Raw genomic sequence first — 23,295 nt, 5'->3', positions numbered from 1 at the left:
ATGGAAACACATACCATGTGGAGAGTAGATAAGCAGACTCAATATTAACACTCACCAAACCAATTTGTATGCAAATCATATATATTATATATTATACATATATATATGTATGTATTATATATATATATATATATATATATTAAGCTTTCCTATGCATTTTGGGAGGAAGGGGACTTGATAAAATTCCTGGGGATTAGAGCAACCAGGATATTTTTGGAAAAAAGAAGAAAAGGTCGGGGGCAGGCATGGTGCTTGCCTGGTCATGTGTGAAAGTTTCAGCCGACTTTCGGCTCCGGATAGATAAACAGATCAATGGGGAGAGGAGAGAAAGGATGCATGCACACATTCTCACTCGTGTGTAAATTTAACATGTGATAAAAATCACCTTTCCAAGTCGGTGAGGTCAGGAATGAGCACAGTAATATAAGAATGGTCCGTCTTCATCAACTTTGTTCTTCAGCGGCTCTGACACAGTAATTTATTCCTTCATTATTGGCACCCCTCCCCCCCCAGCCCAAACATCGTTCTCACATTGTTCTCTTCTCTCCTGTCTCACTGGCTGCTCGTCCTCAGCCTCCTTTTCAGGTTCCTTCTCCAATTCTTCCACATCTCTATATAATGGAGTGCCCAGGATTTAGTCCTCCAACTTCTCCGTCTACATTCACTCCCCAGGTGACCTGGTCCAACATGACCATGGAAACCCCAGCAAGGCCCAGACTCCTATGTCCCAGCCTGGGCCCTTTTTTCTGCCCAGACACCAGCTGTCCAACAGCACTCAGCATGTGCGCTTGAATGTGTGTTCGGCCTCGTAACCTTAACATGTCCAGAGCAGAATTCCTGATGTCCCTAGCTCCAACCTGCTCCTCCTGCAGCTTTCTCACATGGCAGTAAAGGTCCCCTTCCTTGTTCAGTGTCAGGCGAGCAGCCTGAAGCCATCTCTCACTCCCTTCTTTCATATCCCACATCTTATCCAGCAGCAGATCCCATCTGATCCCATGTGACCTCTGAAATAGATCTAGAATTGAATCCCTTCCCACCCCTTCCGCTTCCACCTCCCTGCCTCTTACCTGCTCTGTGAACGGGTCTCCTTTCCACACTCTCCCTTCTGCATTCTGTCCTCAGCACAGACACAGAGGAATTGCTGTAAAACTGAAATTGTACACTTGCTCAGAACCCTCTAGGGGCCCTGTACCTCACTGTTCCACTTATCTATTGCTGCATAACCAACTGCCCCCAAGCATGGTGGGTCAAAACAACCTTCCATTTTATTCAAGATAACACAGGTCAGGAGTCTGGGCAGTTTGGTGTTGGCTGGGCGGGAGGATGCCCTGCCAAGATGGCTTCTTCACTCACATATCTGGTGCCTGTGGCTCCTTGGCTTCTCTCCTCGTGGCATCTTATGCTCCAGGGCACTTCAGGTGGCTTGGCCTTCTCAGAGTGGCATTCTCGGGGTATGTGCACCTTTTCCATTATGACTGTCTTCTAAGAGGCAGGAGGAAGAAGCTGCCAGACTGATTAAGGGCTACTCTCCCAACTGGCGTAGCATCTTTTCTGCCATAATTTATTGTCCAAAGCAGTCACTAGGTCTGCCCAGGTTCAGTGAGGTCAAGAGATAGACTCTGTCTTCTGATCGGGGCATGGCAGTGTCATATTGCAAAGTGCACACAGGATATTGTTGTGGCCATCTTTGGGAAATGCCACCCACAACACGAACCCAGTACCAGAATCCAAAGTCCTTACCATGACCTATCAGAGGCTATATGATCTGGCTCCTGCCACCCCTTTGCTTCCTCCCACTGCCCTCTCCCCTCATTTGTGGTAGTGCTTCTGCTGAAGAGGCCCCTTCACCTTTATTTGAACACACCAAACATCCCACCTCATGGCCCAGCGCCTGCTGCACCCGCTGCCTGGAGTGCCCTTGCCACTTCTCACTTCCTTCAGGTCTCAACCCAAATGTCACATTTCAGAGAGACCTCCCCTGAGCTCCTTGTGCAAGGCCATTCCAGCCCTTCCTAGTCCACTGCATGACATATATTGTTGGCATAATCTGACTCTTCCTATTAGAATGTAAGCTCCCTGCTGTATCCCCTAGAAAAATGCCTGCTCACTGTAGGTTCTGGATAAATATTTGTTGAATAAATGAGCGATTGGATGAATAACTTTTCAGTAAATGACATTGGCATAGTTCCTAAACTGTTGGGTATGGGGGGGGAGGGGGGAGAATAAAATCAGATGCGTACCTAGTACATTTAACCAAAATAAGTTCCAGAAAGATTTTAATGTATTATAATAAAGCTTGAAATTTACTAGAGAAAGTTCAGGTAAAGATGAAATAATCTTGGAGTGAGAAAGTGTTTTGTAAGCCTGGTTCTAAATAAAAGAAGTAGAAGTGAAAATAAAGGTAGATTTGACTCTGTCGGAAACACCACACACACAAAAAAAAGAATAAAAAGAAAGCAGAAAACATGGAAAACTACTTCAATATATAATGAGCGCATGCTATTCCTAATATATAAAGAGCTCTGTCAAAGAAATTCAGAGGAGAAAAAAATACAAATGCCTCCTAAGCATTTGGAAGTAAAAATCCCACCAGCTGTGTGGTGGGCAAGCTAGTCAGTTCTGGAAATGGGTTGTCATGTGGATTCATGGAACGAATATGTGTGCCTTTCTTAGAACAGTGTCTGGCAGAGAGTCGGTGCTTAGTATCCATTGGCGTTTAAAGTTTATTCATTATTTCATTCATTGTTTCCTTCATTCCCGGGCGTGCGCATGGTGCCTGCTTCAGAGGCAAACACTCTGCTTTCTTCCCCCCTTTGACATATAAATATGAAAAGAAGGTGCCACCGGAGCCCTGGATTTCTCAAGAAATCTGTTTTAAAAAGCAGCCTCTCCCAGGAAAACTGCATTTATAGCGTATCAGTAATACTAACCTGAAAATCCCCCTAATTCAAGTGGTTTCAGGGCTGAGGAGGAAGCTCCCTGTGCCACACTGAGCCGGAGCCAGCACTTCCTCAGGTGGAGGAGGAATCATGACATATGGCCCTGGGGTCTGGGTTTCCACCGAGCAGTAGGCTGCCTGTTCTTAAGGGGACAGGGACCGAAATGCTGAACCCATCATTTCGTTTTTCAAATAGCAAGTTTACAATCTGGGGCCAGAGAAACTCTGGGCCGAAAATGTTGCCGTGGAATTTCTGGCCATTCATTTTATGAGTCTATTATTCAATCTTTATTGTTGAATGGCCTGCAATTATCTTTTCGTAGTTTAGGAGATGCTTGACAATCTCTGTTTAGAAATAAACAGTGAGTGATTAACCTTCTCAGCTGGCAAATGTCCTTCTGTCGTCTCAACTGAGATTGGAAACTGCCTCTTTGGTGCACGGGGTTTCATATCCAGCAGTGAACACGCTCAGCACTGTGGTAAGATTTCTGTAGGCGGAGACCTGCACAGGGGCACACTGCTGAGTAAATGGGAAGGAACTCCAGTCCAGCCCACACTCTGTATGCCAGGAGGAAAAGATACCTTTTTCTCTCATTCTCACAAAGGTACCAGCATCTCACCAAGCCCTGTGCCCACAGGGCTGCACCCTTCAGAGCCAGTGTCTTATGCAGGTGACGGGAGTGTCTGGCATGGCAGAGATCCGTGGTGTGGGAGAGATGGGAATGGAGAGCTGGCATGGAGCATTGCCTAGAGAGCAATCTTGGGCACATCACTTTTAGGAAGAATGACATCTGCAAACTGAGAATCTAGCCATAGATTCCCTTAACCCTGCATGTATTGATGAGCTTCTAGAAACTTCTAGAAATTTCTTTGTGCTCCCCCCCCACCAAGTTTGGAGGTGACTGCTGTCTTAATCATTCTGTTTTACCTGGTATATGCTCTGAACCAATAGGGAGTGACTGAAAGTGTGATATGTGGCCTCTTTTAAGACAAGGATCCCTGCAAGTGACACCTGGCCATGACATACCTCCTTCTTGTGGACAGTGCATGTTGTAGGAGGCAGAACAATATAGAAGCCATATGTAAAGGCTTTGATGTGTGTTGAGACCACGACTCAAATCCCAGCTGTGCCTCCTAGTATAAAATAATATTAATGATCGTTCATCCAGCACTTCCTGTGCACTAGACACTAGAGCTGTATGACCAGGGGTAAATTACTTTTCTCTGTGAGTTTCAGTTTACTCTTTGGTGAACATAAGGAGAACATCACACATCCAGGTTGTTGTGAGAACTTAATGAGGTTGTATGTAATGTATTCAGAATGCCCGGAACATACTAAACACTCGGTAGAAAGTAGCTATTTTTTATTATTCAGACACTGGACCCACATCAACTTTAACATGCCAATTACTCAAAGAATGAGTAAATTAGCCATTTGGGGAAAAGGGATAATTCTTCAGATTGGTGGAGCATTTTGTGAACCAAAACAGTAATTTTCTAAATGGCTTTGAATAACCTGGAAGAGTGTGCATGTAGGACAGCGCCTGTTGTTTCCTGGAGAGTAAACTGCCCATTGGAACTGCCTGACCATTACTTACTCATAATGTGAACTCTCTGTGTGTGTGTGTGTGTGTGTGTGTGTGTGTGTGTGTGTGTAATTACTGCATGTCTGTGAGGAAAACTACGAGGCTGATGCTTTTGCCTAAATAGCCAATCTTTTTTTTGTCTTGTATAAAGTGTCAAATACATGATGTGGAGTTTATGGTTAGTTGATGTTTTACACAGGTAAGCATCAATCCAGAGTAATTGGCAAGTGGGTACACAGTAAAATGATATGATGATACCCCTGCCACGTTTTCCTGTGATTCTGGGGGGGAGGAGGGAAGAATTTTTAGGGATTCCTGCTTCAGAATCTCATCAAAATAAGCCCTTTGGTTTAGTTAAGTGGTTGCTTCTGTTAAGTTTGCAGCTGAAATCATGGAGAGTCTGACCTGTGTTCTGTAAGTTGTGGACCTGTGCTGTACCCCGCTGCTGTCCTCAGTGCCACAGCTTGAACATGCCTGGCTGGATGTAGTGGCTGAACAGCTTGGGTTAGCAAAGGTGACGGATGGACTGGAGGTGCCTGACCATTGCCCCGACCCCTGACCCAGCTCCCTCTCTCTGAACTCCAGAAACGTGTTCGTAGGAAGGATAAACAAATTAAAAATCTCAGCGTTGAGACCTTAGAGGTCATCTGTTCTAACCTTTCTCTTCTCATCCAGCGTAGTTTGATTAAGTAGTCATCGGTTCTGTTTCACCATCTCTGGCAACAGAAATCTCACGGCCCCTGATGTGGCCATTCTTTTTTCAAAGAGTTCCAATTGCTTGAAAGTCCTTCATTTCAAACCCTAACCAGTTTCTTTGTAATTTCGACCCCTGTTTCCCATTTTGCCTTCTGATGTCACAATGAGTAAATAAAAGACTATGAGATTGACTTAGGCAAACAGATCATAATTCTCTGTATTCAGTGCATCCTCTGGGCCAAATAATAATAACCAACATTTACTAGTCTCCAGTGGCATCGTTTAAAAGAAGCAGGCTCTGGAAAACTCATTGATTGAACTCTGAAATTAACCTTCTTTGAGTGGGTCACTCTGGTCATTCTTAACCAACCACAAGAAAACATCCGAAGTCTCTTGAGAGCTTTCCCTATGAGAATGGATGAGGGAGGGAGGGAGGGAGGGAGGGAAGAAAGCTGGTGGGGGGAGGCGGGGGGGGGGCAGGGAGGAGACTGAGAAAGAAACACTAGAGGTGGTATTGTCCGTGCCTATTGTGAAGGGGCCCCCAGCTGAGAATGGGAACTAGTAAGAGAGGGTCATTGTTTTCTGACTAATACCGACTCCTGCACAAGAGGGAGAGGTACGCCATCCCCAGGCTCTAGTTGGAAGCAAGAATCTCCTTGGGCTGTTCTTTTCTCAAGCCTTGCTGACTCAGGCACACAGAGCACTGTGTAGCAGGGCTGTGGAGGAATGGTGGAAGCTCAGAGGGCAGGCAGAGTAAGGCCTGGGGTCAGGGATCAAAAGCCCCCCAGTCTGGTCTGGCTCTCCCACCCAGCAGCCATGTGACCCTGGGCAAGTGTCCTCAACCTTTCCGAACCTGGTGCTCCTTACGTATTAAAGGGGAAGAACCCCACCACTGCCACTCCAACTGTGTCACAGCAGAGACGTTAGACTCAGAGGAGACAGTGGAAGTAAATGACAAGGAGCGCCCCACTGAAGTGACAGAGGGAGGGAGCAGGACTGAACAGTCTGATTAAAATATGACAAATGCAGGTCAGTTGTCCTGCATCTTCTAAAGAGTTGAGTGACAGGTCCTAAACACCTGGGTGCATCATTTATTTTTTCTTCGAATGGATGAGCTGTGATTGCAGACCTACCTCCCGGAGAGGAGGGGATGATGCACTTGGGGGCCAGCACCCAGAATTGCGAGCAATACTCCTGTAACCTCACACAGCGGCCTGACAGCTCACTGAAGCAAATTGATATGCGTCAGCACTGTTTTCATCTCAGGCTTTAAACAACTTTAATTAATAATACCCTCCTTTCTCAGTGTGTCAACACAACTCCACCTTTTCATTCTGAAAGAACTTAAATAAATATAGAAATAAAATACGCAATTATTGGAACTAGAAATGAGAAAATATAATTGATTTGAGAGGCTTTTGCAAGAAAAATTCCCTGGGGCCACTGACTACATTTTATTAAAAAATATCACACACTTCTATTTCTACATTCCTTATGTAATAATTTTGGGTTTCTCAGGGGGGAAATAGTATTATTGAAGGAAAAATAATTATGACAAGTGTTAAAGATTAGTGAGCTGGATTCCCCTGGTGTGCAACCAACATCCTGGGAGGAAGTTAAGTGCCTTCGAAAGCGACATGAACTCTCGTCATTGACTAAATTACTGTTTCGATGCACTAACAAGGACCCTGGTGGATTGGAAGAGTTTGTTCGGCTTCCCAGAGCACCAGGCCTGATCCCCGTGCAGCCTTTGTGCTCTGAGAGAATCTGGATCTGGGCTCATCCACGTCTCTTTCTGTCTTCTAAGAACAGGCACTTCTCCAGGGTAGAGCCCACATCTTTCCAGTGATGGTTGGCATCTGGCCCAGTCCCCTGTTCCTGAGAGCCCAGGAAACACTCTTCTGGCTTCTTGACTAGAACATGCTTTGCCACCGATGCCTAACTTGCCCTGATAGTGTTTTTCTGCCTCCCTGCTAAAATGGCATCGCAACTTCCCGACAAGCCCCAATGAGGAAATCCAGCCATTGCCCCCAATATTCTCAGTATGTCTCATTCAGCTTCTGCCTTAAGTACACAGTGTATGCAACAAGTTGACCATACTCTACTCAATTATCTAATAGGTAGTATTTTCTTCTTCTTTGGTATCTCAAAGTTACTAGATACTGAAAATCAACCCAAAAGTCCAGTTCATTCCTGAGAAGTCAAGAACGGAGTGCTCTGGAAGCCCTGGTCCCCAGTGCACTCACAGAGCAGGAATGGTAATGAAGTACAGACAAGCCGTGGGTCTCACGGCGCATTTCTTGGGAAGGTCATCAGCATCCTGAGTGTGGCCTACAAAGCCCTCTTAGACTTGGCCCCTGCCTTCTTCCCCAGGCTCTCATGGAGCTTCCCCCCCACACCCTACGCTGTCCCTGAAGTTCTTGCTCCCTGAAGTCTTCACAGGTGTTCCCTCGGCTTGGCTGATTCCTCCTTCAGGTTTAAACTTATTGGTCACTTCCTCAAGGAAACCACCACTAACCATGGCATACCCCATTCTTCTGTGTACTTTCACAATGATATTTTTTTTCATCAAACTAATACTTTCATCTGGAAACCATTCAGTGTTGGGAAGAAACAGCCTCTGGCCCTTCCCCTCCCCACTCCCAGTACCATTTTCCAGAGTCAACTTCTTTTTAGTCACTGTTTATCAAGCAAGTGTGCCAGGAGCCATTCTAAGCACTAGGGGTACAGTGTCCAACAAGTGAGACAGACGGGGTCCCCGTTCTAAGAGGTAGTTTCCATTTTCAATTCTTCTGCTCTTGCCCCCGTATAGACAACATGCTTATAACTATTTTTTTAATTTACCAATAAAAGATACTATTTACAGACTCCTCAGTAGGAAAGTTGGGTATTTAGTTCAGCACTACAACTCTTTTCCTACCAGAACCCTGGACACTTCTGATGTCTAACATCTGTATTGTTACCTTTGTTTGTCCATGTTTATATTTGTAATTTAAAGTGTTATACTAAAACTACCTTTCTAGTTTCATTAACTTTTGATGGTAGTCTATCTAGTTCTTACTTAAAAGACAAAGTTATTGATGCCCCTGCCCTTTTCTCTGCCTTCCCTGTCTCACTTTATGAGATAAACATTTTCTTTACATTTGGTTTCCAAGTGGCAATCAAGTCTCCATGATTTATCCGTAGACTGATCAAATCATGTGTTAAGAGTACGTTCTTTTTAATAAGTCTGACATAACCCCTGAGCCAATCAAGGAAGGATGTTCCCAGCAGCAAGATTCAGTGGAATTTCTCTTTGTTTTTATCCTCCAATATTGCCACATTGTAGTTTTATTATGCCTTCTCCTTCATTATACATTCCTCCACCTTACCACTGATCCCTGGAGTTTCCAATGGATGCTGCTGCTTTTCTTGCGTTATTCACTTTTGTGATTAATTTCCCCCAAACTTGTGTGCTCTATTAAGTCCCTTTTCTCTTGGAGACCCCCATCACTGATCTCCTCACCGTCCTTCTGCTCCAGTCTGTCCTGGTTGCCCTCTAAGCATGATATGCATTTGTTGTAAATTTTCCCCACTGCTTTAGGAGTCTGGATTAGAACCACAGATTCCTAGAATCCACAAACTCCTGATTCTACTCTTTGGTTTTTCTAGAGTATATCTTCAAATATCTTTAAAGGAAAAGGTGTATAGGAGATAAATTTTCTGAGATCTTTCTGTCGAAAAGCATTATTCTGCCCTCATACTTGATTGATATCTGACTTGGGATAAAAGGCTTTGGAAGTTACTTCTTATCGTTGGTACTATGACACATCAAAGATGTATCTAGGAATGGCTCTCTCTTCATTAATTGTTCTGGGCACTCAGGAAGCTCTTCTAATTCTGAAGAATTTTGTCCTTCAGCTTTGGACATTTTTTCTTCAAGTTTTTTTTTTTGTTTGTTTGTGGTTTTTTTTTGCTATTTTTTTCATCTCCAGCTCTGCTTGTAAAACCTCCTAGATTGATCTTCTAGTCTCTAGACTGATCTTTACTCTCATAGTATTCCATTCCTTTGTCTTTTTTCCCCTACATTTTTAGAGAGTTGAGAGAATCTTTGCATTTATGTTCTGGCCCTTCTTTAATTAAAATATTTTTCAACCAGTCTTATTTTTCTTGACCTGTAAGTACTGTCTTTTTTTCTCTAATTGTTTCTTTTTCTTAGCCTCTTGTTCTAATTTGAGGGATACAATACTTTCTCCAAAATTCCCCTGGCATATTTATTAGAGTGTTTTAATGTTGTTTTCTGTTCCCTAATTGTCTCTCTTTTTTTTTCTGGGTCAGTGTTTGTTTCTTTTGGTCTTTTCTTTTTCACATGACAGTTGTCCGTGTATGCCAGGTGATTCCGAGTTTTGCATTTCCATTTAAGGGAGAAGGATTACGTGACTATAGGCATCTCATGTGTTAATTGTTAGTAGGTCTATTTCCTCGCTGGATCTCTGTCCTTTAGAACTCCGAGTGGGATGGAGTGGGGTGTCTGCTAGGAAGCTTTGCTTTACAGTAGGATGACAGTGAGCAACAATCATCCTGAAGATTTCTAAATGCTAAAATGAGGAAGGTTTATTTTCATACTCCAAAAGGATTCTTGCCATTTTACAAAGAGGAAACTGAAGCTCAGAGACTTGCTTATGGTTAGATGGCTAGTAAGTGATGGAGCCAAAATTTGAAATGCAGTTTGCTTGATGAACACATTTATTCTCATTCCTCAAAGGCAAATAAACTTCAAAACAAATTGAAAAATAGTGTTATATGAAAAATTAGCTCTATTTTAAAATAAATATACAAAATATATAGTTTAAGCTTCCACTATAATGGTCATTTTTTGAGCAGTACACCAGGGACTCTACACTTTCTACCCATGTAACAAGCCATTTTTTTTTCTTTTAAGCAATTAATCTACTCTCTGCTAGTAAAGAAAATGAGATAATTAAATTTCACTCACACTCAGAAGGCATCTAAGCAGAATTATCGGTTTCAGAGAAACTATGTGATATGAAACTTGAAGGAATAATTTATCCCAGGATTGGGTAGGTCATGAGATGGTAGAAATTTTTAAAATTATTTTGAGTAGATGTTTAGAGAGTCACATTCTTCCTAATTCTAAGATATTTTCATGATTCCAAAAGTCTTGGCTCCTTTTTTAAAATTCACGTTTTTAAGAAAAAACTGACAACAAATAATAAATTTGTTACTAGAGGATTACTTCCAAAACTTCAAAAATAGGCATGCATTGGTCACCTAATATATGCCAGACACTATGCGATTAAACATCGATTTCTGAATTCAACATTTCCCACACATTTCCTGGGATAAGGGAATAGATGTCCCATGAAAAATGCATTCCAAGGTCAAATAAGATGAGATCTGGGTTAAATGAATTTAGCGTCCCTTTGCTGTTGGTCTTCTCAGGGTCTTTCACTGCTCATACACATTGTGATTCTGTAACAGATTCACAATTGGGGAAATGCATATTTTGGGGAATGCTCAATTTAGGAAACTCACATTTTGAGACGTTGACTTCATTTATTGAAGACCCATTTTGCTTTCTTCTGCTCCCTAGAGATGCGATCTCAATTACTCACGCTTGAGTCATGCCCCCCAGCCATGTAGCTTTTCATTCCAGCGTCATACTCAGTCTTTACTACTTTGGGTTGGCTAACCTTAATTTTGCAACCCCTCACCCCCTTTCCTTGAAAAATGCTCTATTTTAATGCCTTGGTTTCCTCATCTACAAAATATTAACACATAAACACATTAGGCGTTAGTGAGACTGTGAAAAAGAAAAATGGTAGCCTACCAATTACATAAAGATGATGATAAAACATTTGAAATAAAATTCCTGATTTTGGGGAGTTCTCTCATGATCCCCTCCATTTTTAGTAAGTAATACTCCATTGTGGTAAACAACAAAATTGAAAATATGCAAAGACTTGAGCTCTAGGACAGTCACAAAATGTACCAATAAAAAAAGTCACAAGAGAATCCCAGTTGTGTAAATATGGAGAAGGGCAACTTTAGACAGTAGCACTCATCAAGATGCACAAGCCTCTTGAACATGACTTTTCTCAATTTGAGGCACAATATCATGCCTGTGCTCTTAATTTGACTGACACCTCCTCCGCCCGCCATCTTGTTTAGTTTCTGGCACCTCTGCCCATACATCAGCCTGAATGAGAACTTCAAAGTCATCCTTACTCCTTTGTATCTGCCTTCCACTCTGATTTGAACTTAATCCTTTCTCTGGTCAACTTCGTCCCTTAAGATCCAGCTCAAAGCCTTGAGCAGCTCAGCCACTTTCTAAACAACTTTATTCACCCAATAAGAATTCATTGAGCTCTTAGTGTGCCTGGCATTATCCAGAATCGCTGACTGGCAGAATACAGAGCAGGAACTTAACATATGTATCGTCACTGTGGAAAGCCACTGCTGTAGACTATGACCACTCTCCTTCATCATCATTTCGGAATTGGTGTTTTGGACCATTTCACCTTCACTCTTAAACTTGGACATTAGCAGTCCCTGAATCTATTTCTATCCGTACTTAAACTGGTCAGATTAGGTTAAAAGGCTGAGGTGAAGTGAAAGACTCCTCAATCTCATGACAATCTTCTGAAGATACATTTTAATTGTCTTAAAAAGGTAAGGGGAAATGTATTTCCTCTCCTTGCATAAGTGAGGGTAACCAGAACTATTTGTGTAAATGTGGGCCTCACCCTTCAGGCCTCAGGCTTATGGTTGGATAAGTTTTCACAGGGAGGAAACAAAACCTTGTCTAAGTAGGCAAGGCAGCTGGACTACTAAGTAATTTACCAAATTTTATTCTTATAAGTTCATTTCACCTTCATAAAAGATCCTCAAGTGCAATGATTTCTGTGGAAGGACTTGGGTTGGGCTTTTAGAATCCTTAATCAGGGTAAATTCTGTAACGTGGCTACCCACTAAATGTGTCTACTCAGAGATCCTGTGGAAACACATAGGCCAGTTCAGACTGGAAGGTTAATTTTGCACAGGCTTGTAAGAGTGTTACCTTTCATTTTCTCAATTGTAAGCTTCTCCAGGAAGCTTCTTCTCAAGACCTGCTAATGACTCCTTTTATGGATTATTTATTAAACATTATCACTTACACAACCAAATGATAGCCCTTTGCTTTCAGACTCTTCTCACCCTGTTCTGGTGGGTTGTTTTTGATGTCTGCTAACCTATTTGTTTTAATTAGATCCTCAGGCTCTATTCTCATCAGGGTAGTTTTTAAAAGCACAACCTATCCCATTTAACAGAGCACTTCTGTAGACTAACTACAGACCTATTAGTTTGCCAGATGTTCTTTGAAAATGTCACATCAGCTCCCTCCATAATAAACTGAGAGTCTGAGTTTCTCAATCCAATATTTGACACGGAGAGCACACAGACTCCGGGAATGGCTGGCATGAACCTAGTAGCTGGTTTGTGGCCTCAGGTTAAGTACTTAGCCTCTATAAACCACAGTCCCCCCTGTAAAAAAGGGGTAATGATAGTACCTACCTCATTTGGTTGTTATGTGAATCAAATCAGAGCATGTGTGCACATTCCCTGCCACATTGTAAACACTCAATTCTTGTTAGCAACTATTAAGCCATAATTAATTATTGTTAAACCCTCTCATTGTCTTGCACAGTCTGCCAAGAATAACATAACATTGTTTGCTACTTTTATTGACTTTTTACCCGGTTTTGACTCTGGGGTCAAGACTAGGTTAGGAATTAAGCAGCATGAGGTCAATGAAGAGTTCTAGTTATTGATGTTTAAATGAACCTGCTTTCAAGTACCCAACAGGCGGCACTGGCAGGAAGAGTCTCCTGAAGAGTGGGATAACTTCTAGATGTAAAACAGGGCCAAGTGGTTTAAAGTAGGGCGTAACAATGAGGCCACTGAGTGTAGTCATGGGGACGTTTTTCCTAATGCACCTTTGGCCTCACCTGTGGGTGAAGAGGTCTTTAATAAAGACATTAAAACAATTGGGACAATGGTAGCAGCTGAGACACATAACCAGGAATCTCACACATCTCTGCATGGATGTATGCTTTAAGGCTACACGTAGGCAAAGCCAGAACTTTCCTTGATTGGAGTCTGTGATTGATCCCAGAATGCAAGAGAGTATTCCACTGGGTGCCTAAATTCTACAGTATGAACATTGCTAAACTTTGGGTATGGAAAAATTACAAAGCAAGTATTGCCAGGACCCCAAAGTCATGACCTAAGAGTTCCAGCCTGAAATACAACACTGGAAAAAAAAAAATCCCACAATTATAATCATTTCAAATCTCAAATAGTAATCTTTGGCAGATGATATTAAGTATTTAAATAGTTCATACTGAATAAGAATAGTGCTTACACTATATGCCAACACTGTATTATGTATTTGCAATATTAGTCCATTTATTTGTCAGCAAAGAAGCTATAATCATCATGTTTTACCACTGAGAGAAGTAGGAATCGAAGTTTAAGTAAGTTGCCAAAAATCACACTGCTAATAGAAGCAAAACAAGGATTTAAACCAGATTTGCTGGCTCTAAATCCCGTGGTCTTACCAATACACAGGATAGTTGACAGCCATTCTGTGAGGATGCCTGGAAGAGAAAATTACCCAAATCCAAATAAAACTTTGTATATATCTATTCAGCTCTTCTAAAGAATTTTTTTGAATCATTAGAATATAAAGGCATTAGAGATCTAAAAGCTGAATGAATGATTTCTTAGCCAAGCTCCAGGAGAAGACAGAGATTACAGGAAGTGATGCTAGTGTTTAGGACCACTTTTCCCCGGAGACCCATCCCAGTTTAGAGGCAATGGTCAAGAGGCTAATGCAAGCTGTTGACAACCTTCTCAGGCTTAGGTGATAACAAGGAAGTCAGAGTCTACAAAGGAAAATCAGATAGTAGTGAATCCCCATCATTGGGACTGACCCTAAAAGAAATGGGGACTTGAAAGTAGATATGCCCCCCAAATATACTGAAGTCCCTAGTTTAAAATCACCCCAATTTGTAAAATTATATAAAGGTAATCCTGAATTGTTAATGCTTCTAAGAGCCTTACTTCTCTGGAGAAAGGTAACATTACCCTAAGCCTCCAATTATTTTTGTAAATTATTTTGCAAATACAATGTTCACCATATAATAAAAAAGAACTGGATAAGGAGGTAACAATGTAAAATGAAACATCAGGAGGAAAAGAAGACAGTAGAAATATACTCATAGAGGCTCCAGATAAAGGAGTTATTAGACACAAACTTAAAATTACTATGCTTACAATGTCCAAATTGAAGAAAGATGAGATTGAGAATTTTAACAAAAGATGAGACACTACAAAAAGAACTCAAATGGCAACTCTAGAACCAAAAAACATGATACTCTGTATTCAGAACTTAGTGGATGGGTTTAACAATAGATTACATATAGCTCAAGAAAGAATTAGTTAACTGGAAGATACATTAGAAGAAAATATTCAGAAAGAAGCATAAAATATCAAAAGATGGAGTAAAAGAGAGAAGACAGTGAGAAATTCTAACATGCATAAAACTGGAGTCTCAGAAGGAGATGAAAGAATGAGTCAAAATCAGAACTGAAGGGATAATGGCTAAAAACTTAACAAAAATAATGAAAGCTATCAATCACAGATAAGAAACCCTATGCATCTCAACTAGGATAAAGACACATTTACATCTAGGGACATCATAGCCAAACTACTGAAACCCGAAAACAAAAATGAATCTTAAAAACAATCAGAAAAAAAGTCTTTACTTTCTCAGAAACAATATAATTGACAGCTGACCTTTCAACAGACATGATAGAAGTCAAAAGACAAGATATATTTTTAAATAAATTTAAATTGCTGGGGTGGGGGTGGGGCCTGTCAACTTGAGAATCTTAAATGTAGCAAAAATATCCATTAATAATAAAAGTAAAATAGAGAGTCCAACCAAGATGGCGACGCAGGAGACAACCTCTCTCCTCCCATTGAAACACCAAATGTACAATTATACACAGATCAATTACCTATCAAAGAAATCCTACACATCAGGTGAATAAGAAAATACCCACATTGAAATGGGTAAGAAGGGCTGAGACATGCTCTTGCCATAAACCCCGCCTCTGTCACAGTGCCACACAATCAGGAGGGAACTCTCAACTCCCATCTTCCTGAGAAATGAAGGGTTTGAACCCGTGTTTAGTTCTTCTTTTAAGACTCCCATCTGAGGGACAGGCATTCAAAACATTCAGTTCAGAAAGCCAGTGGGGCTTGCATCCATGAAACCCACAGGCTATAGCAAACAAGGAAGCAGTTATTAATGGTACTCACTGTGACTATCGCCCCAGGGCTACCCACCCTGTGGCTCAGCCCAGAGGGAGCAGGGAAAATCACCCATCTTCCAGTCTTTTCCTGAAGGCAGCCATCTGCATACTTTGAAAGCTGATGCCTGAGGATCAGGCTTCTAATTTAGCACACATCTAGAGGCTGGCTGTGATCTACCCTGTAGACTGGGGAACCAGCAGGCACCTCCTTCATCCTCTGCCTCTAGCCTACTCCAAGTTGCAGTATCTCCTTGGAAGAAGCTTGCATACAGGTCTGTACTCCAGTGTTTGCAATGTCACTGAATAGAGGGATCCCCAGATGACTCTGATAGCCATTGGGGCTTTCATTCACAAGTAGAGTGCCCCATTATGGATCTACACCCAGGCCCAGTACAGAGGGAGCAAAAAACACTATCAGTTTCTCCCTGGAAGAGGCTGAACTATATACTTTTCCAGCTGCTGTCTGAGGGTCTCGCTTCCAATCAGCCTGCATCTAGGTGCTGAATGTGATCTTCCCCTTTGGGGCACTAGCAGGTCTTGACTCACCCTCAACTACTGGGAGCCACTAATAACAAAGAGGGCAAGTTGGATAATCACAAAGGTTTGAGAGGCAACCAGGTGTGCAGGCTGGGCTGATTGACAAAACTCATTTCCTACACAAATGAGAAAACTGGGAGAGGAAACTGTTTTTTTCTAATGCACAGAAACCAACACAAAGAGTCAAGGAAAATGAAACAGAGGAAAATGTTTCAAACAAAAGAACAAAATAAATCTCAGAAACAGATCTTAATGAAATGGAGATAAGTAATTTACCTGATGAAAAGTTCAAAGTAATAGTCATAAAAATGCCCCCTGAGGTCAAGAGAGCAATCATGAACAAAGTGGGGATTTTTAAAAAACAGATAGAAAATATTAAGAAGTACCAAACAGAAATCACAGAGCTGAGGAATACAGTAATCAGAAATGAAAAAATTCAATAGAGGGGTTCAACAGCAAACCGATCAAGTGGAGGAAAATATCAGTGAGCATGAAGACAGGGTGGTGCTGTTCATCAAGTCAGAGAAGCAAAAAGACATAAGACTGAAAAACAGTGAAGATAGCTTAAGAAACTTAAGGGAAATCATCAAGAGTACCAATATACACATTATAGGGGTCCCAGAAAGAGAAGAGAGTCAGAAATATTATTCAAAGAAATAATGGCTGAAAACTGTCCTAACTTGAGGAAAAAAACAGAGATCCAGATCAAGGAATCCCAAACAGTACCATAGATGAATTCAAAAAGACTTAAACCAAGACACACTGTAATTAAATTGTCAAAAGTTAAAGTCAAGGAGAGAACCTTAAAAGAAGCAAGAGAAAAGCAACTTGTTACATACAAGGGAACCCCCATAAGACTAGAAGCAGATTTTTCAGCAGGAACCTTGCAGTCCAGAATGGAATGGGATGATATAGTCAAAGTGCTGAAACAAAAACTCTGCCAACCAAGAATTCTCTACCCGGCAAGTTGTCCTTCAAAATTGAAGGAAAGATAAAAAGTTTTTTAGACAAACAAAAGCTGACAGAGTTCATCACCACTAGACTGGCCTTATAAGAAATATTCAAGGGAGGGCTTCAAGCTGAAACAAAAGAGTACTATAACAAGTAACAGGAACATATATGAAGTATAAAACTCACTGATAAAAGTAAAAATATAAATTAAGAACACTTTAATGTTGTAATGATGGTGGGTAAATCACTTATAACTACTATAAATATTATAATGCAAAATTATTAAAAATACATATAACTACAATAATTTGTTAATGGACACAATGTAAAAAAAGATGTACGTTGTGATATTAAAATAAAATATGGGGAGCTTTTCCGCAGGAGGCCTACATGCTACCACTGGGGCTGCCACCATGTTTCTAGTGATCCCAGAAAAGTTTCAGTGCATTTTGTGAGTGCTCAATGCTAATATCAATGGGTGTTGAAAACAGCCTTTGTCACCACTGCGATTAAGTGTGTGGGGCAAAGATAATGCTCATGTGGTGTTGAGGAAAGCAGACATTGACATCACCAAAAGGAAAGGAGAGCTCACGGAGGATGGAGTGGAATGTGTGATCACCATTATGCAGAATCCACACAGGTACAAGATCCCAGACAGAAGGATGTGAAGGTTCTTGAGCAGACAGAAGGATGTAAAGGATGGAAAACACAGCTAGGTCCTGGCCAATGGTCTGGTCAGCAAGCTCTGTTAAGACCCAGAGCAACTGAAGAAAATTTGGGCTCACAGAGGGCTACACCACTTCTGGGGACTTCATGTTTGAGGCCAGCACACCAAGACCACCGGCTTCCAAGGCCACACTGTGGGTTGTCCAAGAAGAAATAAATCTGTCTGCCTTGTCTGTTAAAGAGTTTATAGGAGACGTCATCAAAATGGCAGCATGAGGTGAGCCTCTGTAAAGCTCCCCTGGAATTTACAACTAATCGAACAACAATAACTCCACAAAGGACTCTCTGCACAGCAGACAGGCAAGATGAAGAGGCCCACTACTGAATTCACCTAAATGTGGGAGAATCGCGCAAGTGGGGAGGAGGGACGGGAGAAGTGTGGAGATGGACCCGCGCAGGCGCAGGACACCAACCTAGCTCAGTGCTCTGAGCTCGCTGCTTCCCGGAACTACCGCAGCTTCGGGAGAGGGAAGAACTCGGACTGCTAGGGATCCACTTGTGGCACACAGGGCTGAGGGGGCAGCATATAACACGGCTGAACCCAACGCTCACAGCAGAGACCTTGGAGCAAAGACTGAGGGAAGAAGGCTGAAAACGGTGGTTTAAGCCCTCACTGCCGAGCAGAGAACAGAAGACTTAGGCACTGAGACTAGCCGCCCCCTCCCTATCCTCCCAGAGCTCGCCCCGCCCCCACCTGCCTGGTGCTAGAAGCGGAACAGTAGCAGTGTCAGATCAAAAGAACAGAATATTTGCTGTTCTGGGAACTGTGGACCGCTGATGCAGATTTGCACCCTGGCTGCTTCTGGGGTGTGTGTGGGGAGCTGTGGAGGTGGGACTGGATGTGGTGTTGGTCGCCACCATTGCTCTGGGCCACCTCTCACAACTCACCCTGCCTTTGGCCCCACCTATCTGGGCAGATCCCTGCAGGAGTAAACAGAACTGCTGAAACATATGGGCTCTGAATCTGGTGCAGGAAGAGCTTTGGAACTTCAAAAGCTCTCTGCATATCCACACAGGCACTGCACCCTGTGACCCAGGAGAACTATTAACAGGGGAGAAACCCATCTCCCAGGGAATCCCCCCATTGTGTGAGAAGCTGGAATAGTGCAGAGACAACATAGCACTACCATGTGAGAGAGAAAAAAAGGCTGCTGTCGGAGAGAAAATAAAACATTCTACCAACAAGTACTGGAAAACAAAAGAAAGACCTTTTCCTATCAACCTGTTGCAGAAGCCACTCCTGTAGATGTCTAGGAAGAGAAATAATAAATCAGTAATTGCCATGAATAACCAAGGCAACAAGACAGCTCAGAAAGAAAATGAAAAGTCTCCAGAAAATGAACTTAAAGATATGGAAATATGTGACTTAAATGACAGAGAATTCAAGATTGCCGTTCTGAAAAAACTCAACAAGATGAAAGAAAACACAGAAAGGCAGTTTAATGAACTCAGAAACACAGTCAAAGAACAACATGAGCATTTTACGAAAGAGATTGAAAATTTGAAAAAGAACCAAATAGAATTTCTGGAGATTAAGAACTCAATAGAAGAAATTAAGAATGAAATAGCCAGCTTAGGTAGTAGAGTTGACCAGATGGAGGAAAGAATCAGTGACATCAAAGACAGAAACCTGGAAATTACAGATGGAAGAAGAAACAGACTTGAGACTTAAATGAAATGAAAGAACTCTACAAGAACATTCTGACTCCATCAGAAAGAGCAATATAAGAATAATGGGCATACCAGAAGGAGAAGAAAGAGAGAAGGGAACAGAATATATTCAAACAAATTGTCGAAGAGAACATCTCAAACTTGTGGACAGAACTGGATCCTCAAATCCAAGAAGCAAATAGAACACCTAATTCCCTCAATCCCAACAGGCCTTCTCCAAGGCACATTGTATTGAAGCTGTCTAAAATCAACGACAAAGAAAGAATCCTAAAGGAAGCCAGGGAAAAGAAGATGGTGACCTACAAAGGAAAGCCCATTAGATAATCATCAGATTTTTCAGCAGAAACTCTACAAGCCAGGAGGGAGTGGAACCAAGTATGCAAACTATTGAAAGAGAGAAATTATGAGCCAAGAATAATATATCCAGCAAAGATATCCTTTAAATGTGAAGGAGGAAGAAAGACCTTTCCAGACATACAGAAGCTGAGGAAATTTTCTAATACACGACTTGCACTACAAGAAATACAAAAGGAGGCTATTCGACCACCATCAACAGGGACAATTTATGGCAACCAAAACATGGAAAGGGGGAGGGTAAAGGCCTGAACCAGAATATGGGAAAGGAGAAAGTAGGCATGCTGAAGAAAATGGAATACTCTAGATAATCTTTTGTTCAACCTCCACATGAAAATGAGATATTTAGTTCCTAATAAGCATATTATACTCGTCACTCATTTGTTCAACTAATAATTAATGAGTTCCTACTATGTGTTAGTAGGATGCAATATTATGGTAAACAAGACAAGACACCATGGTCCCTGTGCTTATTTTATATACTAAATGACAAAGTAAGCCTTTCTTTTTAGGCTTTAGATCTTACACACTCAATGTTTTCTGAATACACCCATACTACAAAGAGGTATTTTGGAAATAATATGCTTTGTATTTTGAGACACTGCCAAAAGTATATCCAAATATGCCTAAATTGGAAATCAGTTGTAGAATGATTAATATGGAATTGACCATCTTATCCTGAAGTGCTACAATAAATAAAAATAGTGTTAAAGAACCATTTCTATGCTTAATGTCTGTTTTCCCTATCAGACTGCACCACAAAAGCAGGCTCCATGTGTCTTGTTTTCTTGTTCACTGCTGTAATTTTAGCACAGAACATGTGTAATAAATGTGTGTTAACTAAATGGTTAAATATGTGAGGCTCATACCTATCCCCCAGAATATGGGAATAAATGAAATAAATTATTTAAAAATTTAAGACAGATGTTATGCATACGTAATACAATATAAAGTGGTCACCCCCCCCCAAAAAAAAAAGAGTTTGTACACCTGAAAAAAACAAAAATGAAGAAAAATGTAAACATGTTGATCTTTTATATGCATTTGAAGTGAAGCTGTTATCCGCTTAAAATGGACTGCCATAAATATGTTTTATGTAAGCCTCATGGTGATCATAAAGGAAAAACTTGTAGTAGATACTACAAAAAGAAAGGAATTAGAGCATATTACTATAGAAAATTATTAAATCACAAAGATTGAGAGCAAGAGAGAAGTAAACATAGGAAGTACAAAACAATAAAAAAACAGTAAAATTGCAATAGTAAGTCCAAATACATCAATAATTACTTTAAATGTAAAGAGATTAAATTATCTAATAAAAAAAACATACAATAGCTAAATGGAGCTAAAAGCAAGACCCAGCTATATGCTGTGTATAAAAGACTCACTTCAGCTTTAAAGACACACATAGACTGAAAGTAAAATGATGGAAAAAGATTCTGTGCAAATGGAAACAAACAAACAAACAAAAAACCCAAAAAACAAAATACACACACAAAAAAAGAATAAAAAAAAAGCGATAGCTATACTTATGTCAGACAAAATACACATTAAGCCAAAGAGTAACAAGAGAGAAAGAAGGTCATTATATAATGATAAAGGGATCAATTAAGGGATCAATTAGTCAAGAGGATATACCATTGGTAAATATTCATGCACCCATCATAGGAGCACCAAAATACATAAAGCAAGTATTAACAGTTTTGAAGGGTGAAATAGATTGCAGTACAGTAATAGGAGAGGACTTCAATGTCCCACTTTTGACAATGCATAGACCATCTAGACAGAAAATTAATATGGAAGTATTGGACTTAAACTATATGTTAGATCAAAAGTACCTAACAGATATTTATAGACTATTTCATCCAACAGCAGCAGAATGTACATCTTTCACAAGTACACACAAAACATTCTCCAGGATAAATCACATGTTAATCTGCAAAACAAGCCTTAATAAATTTAAGAAGATTAAAATCATATCAAACATCTTATCTGACCACAATCGTATAAATCTAGAAATCATTTACAAGAAGAAAACTGAAAAATTCACAAATATATGGAGATTAAACAATAGTGTACCGAAACACCAGTGGGTCAAAGAAGGAAAAAAAAAGTCTCGTGACATTAAACTGAAAACAAAACACTTACTGAATTCAGAGTAGTGATAGATGCCTACATTGAGGAAATAAAAACTGAACTTTACCATCAAAGAACTAGAAAAAGAACAGACTAAGCCCAAATTATTAGAAGGAAGGAAACAAATATCAAAGCAGAAATGAGATAGAGATGAAAAAGACAATAGAACAGATCAATGAAAGTAAAAGATTTTTAAAAAAATAAACAAATTAGACAAACCTTTAGCAAGACTTACTACGAAAAAAGAGAAAGTACTCAAATAAAATTATAGATGAAAGAGGAAATATTACAATGGTTATTACATAAATACAAAGGATCGTAAGCTATCACTGTGTCCAATTATACACCAATAAATTAGATAACTTAGAAGAAATGGATAAATTTAGAGAAACACATAACCTGTAAGACTGAATCATAAATAGAAAACCTAAAGGACAAATTGCTAATAAGGAGATTGAATCAGTATTCAAACATCTAACAAACAAAATTCCATCATCAGGTGGTTTCACTGGTGAAGTCTGCCAAACATTTAAATAATTAATACCAATCTTTCTCAAACTCTTCCGAAAAACTAAAGAAGAAGTGAGACTTCCAAACTCATTTTATGAAGTCAGCGTTACCCTGATTAGCAAAGCCAGACAACACTATAAGAATAGAAAATTACAGGTCAATATCCCTGATGGATGCAAAAGTCATTAACAAAATATTAGCAAACCAAATCACCAGTACATTAAATGATCATACACCATGATCAAGTGGGATTTATTCCAGGAATGCAAAGATGGTTCAACATCCATAAATCAATTGAGGTATACCATATGAACAGAATAAAAGATAAAAATAAGATAATTTCAATAGATGGAGAAAAAGGACTTAATATAATTTAGCAACCTTTCATATAAAAACTCTCAACAACTGGTTATAGTAGGAATGTACCTCAACATAATAAAGGCCATATATAATATGACAAGCCCACTAATATACTGAATGGTGAAAAGCTGAAATCTTTTCCTTTAAGATCAGGAGCAAGAAAAGAATACCCACTCTTTCCACTTTTATTCAACATACTACTGGAAGTCTTAGCCAGAACAATTAGGTAAGAAAAAGAAATAAAAGATATCCCAATTGGAAAGGAAGAAATAAAACTGTTGCTCTTGGTGTGTGACATGGTATGCTATACAGAAGACCCCAAAGACTCCACCAAAACAAACAAACAAACAAACAAAACAAAAACAAAATCCCAAAACTGTTAGAACTAATAACAAGTTCAGAAAAGTTGCAAGATACAAATTCAATATACAAAACTCAGTTGCATTTCTGTACACTAACAATGAGCTAC

At 40.4% G+C, this 23,295-nt stretch overlaps 1 protein-coding gene and 1 pseudogene across 2 annotated transcripts in view; both read left to right on the top strand.

Moving 5' to 3' along the window:
* The window catches only part of AFF3 (ALF transcription elongation factor 3), a 543,284-nt gene that overhangs the window by 7,301 nt on the left and 512,688 nt on the right, over positions 1-23,295 (top strand). The gene's annotated exons all lie outside the window — the stretch shown is intronic.
* On the top strand, positions 16,888-18,947 carry LOC141571847 (small ribosomal subunit protein uS13-like; annotated as a pseudogene).

Source organism: Rhinolophus sinicus, linkage group LG05 (assembly GCF_036562045.2).
Source record: "Rhinolophus sinicus isolate RSC01 linkage group LG05, ASM3656204v1, whole genome shotgun sequence".
NCBI classification, from domain to species: Eukaryota; Metazoa; Chordata; class Mammalia; order Chiroptera; family Rhinolophidae; genus Rhinolophus; species Rhinolophus sinicus.
The sequence above is the reverse complement of the archived record's forward strand: the minus strand, read 5'-3'. Positions and strand labels throughout refer to the sequence as shown.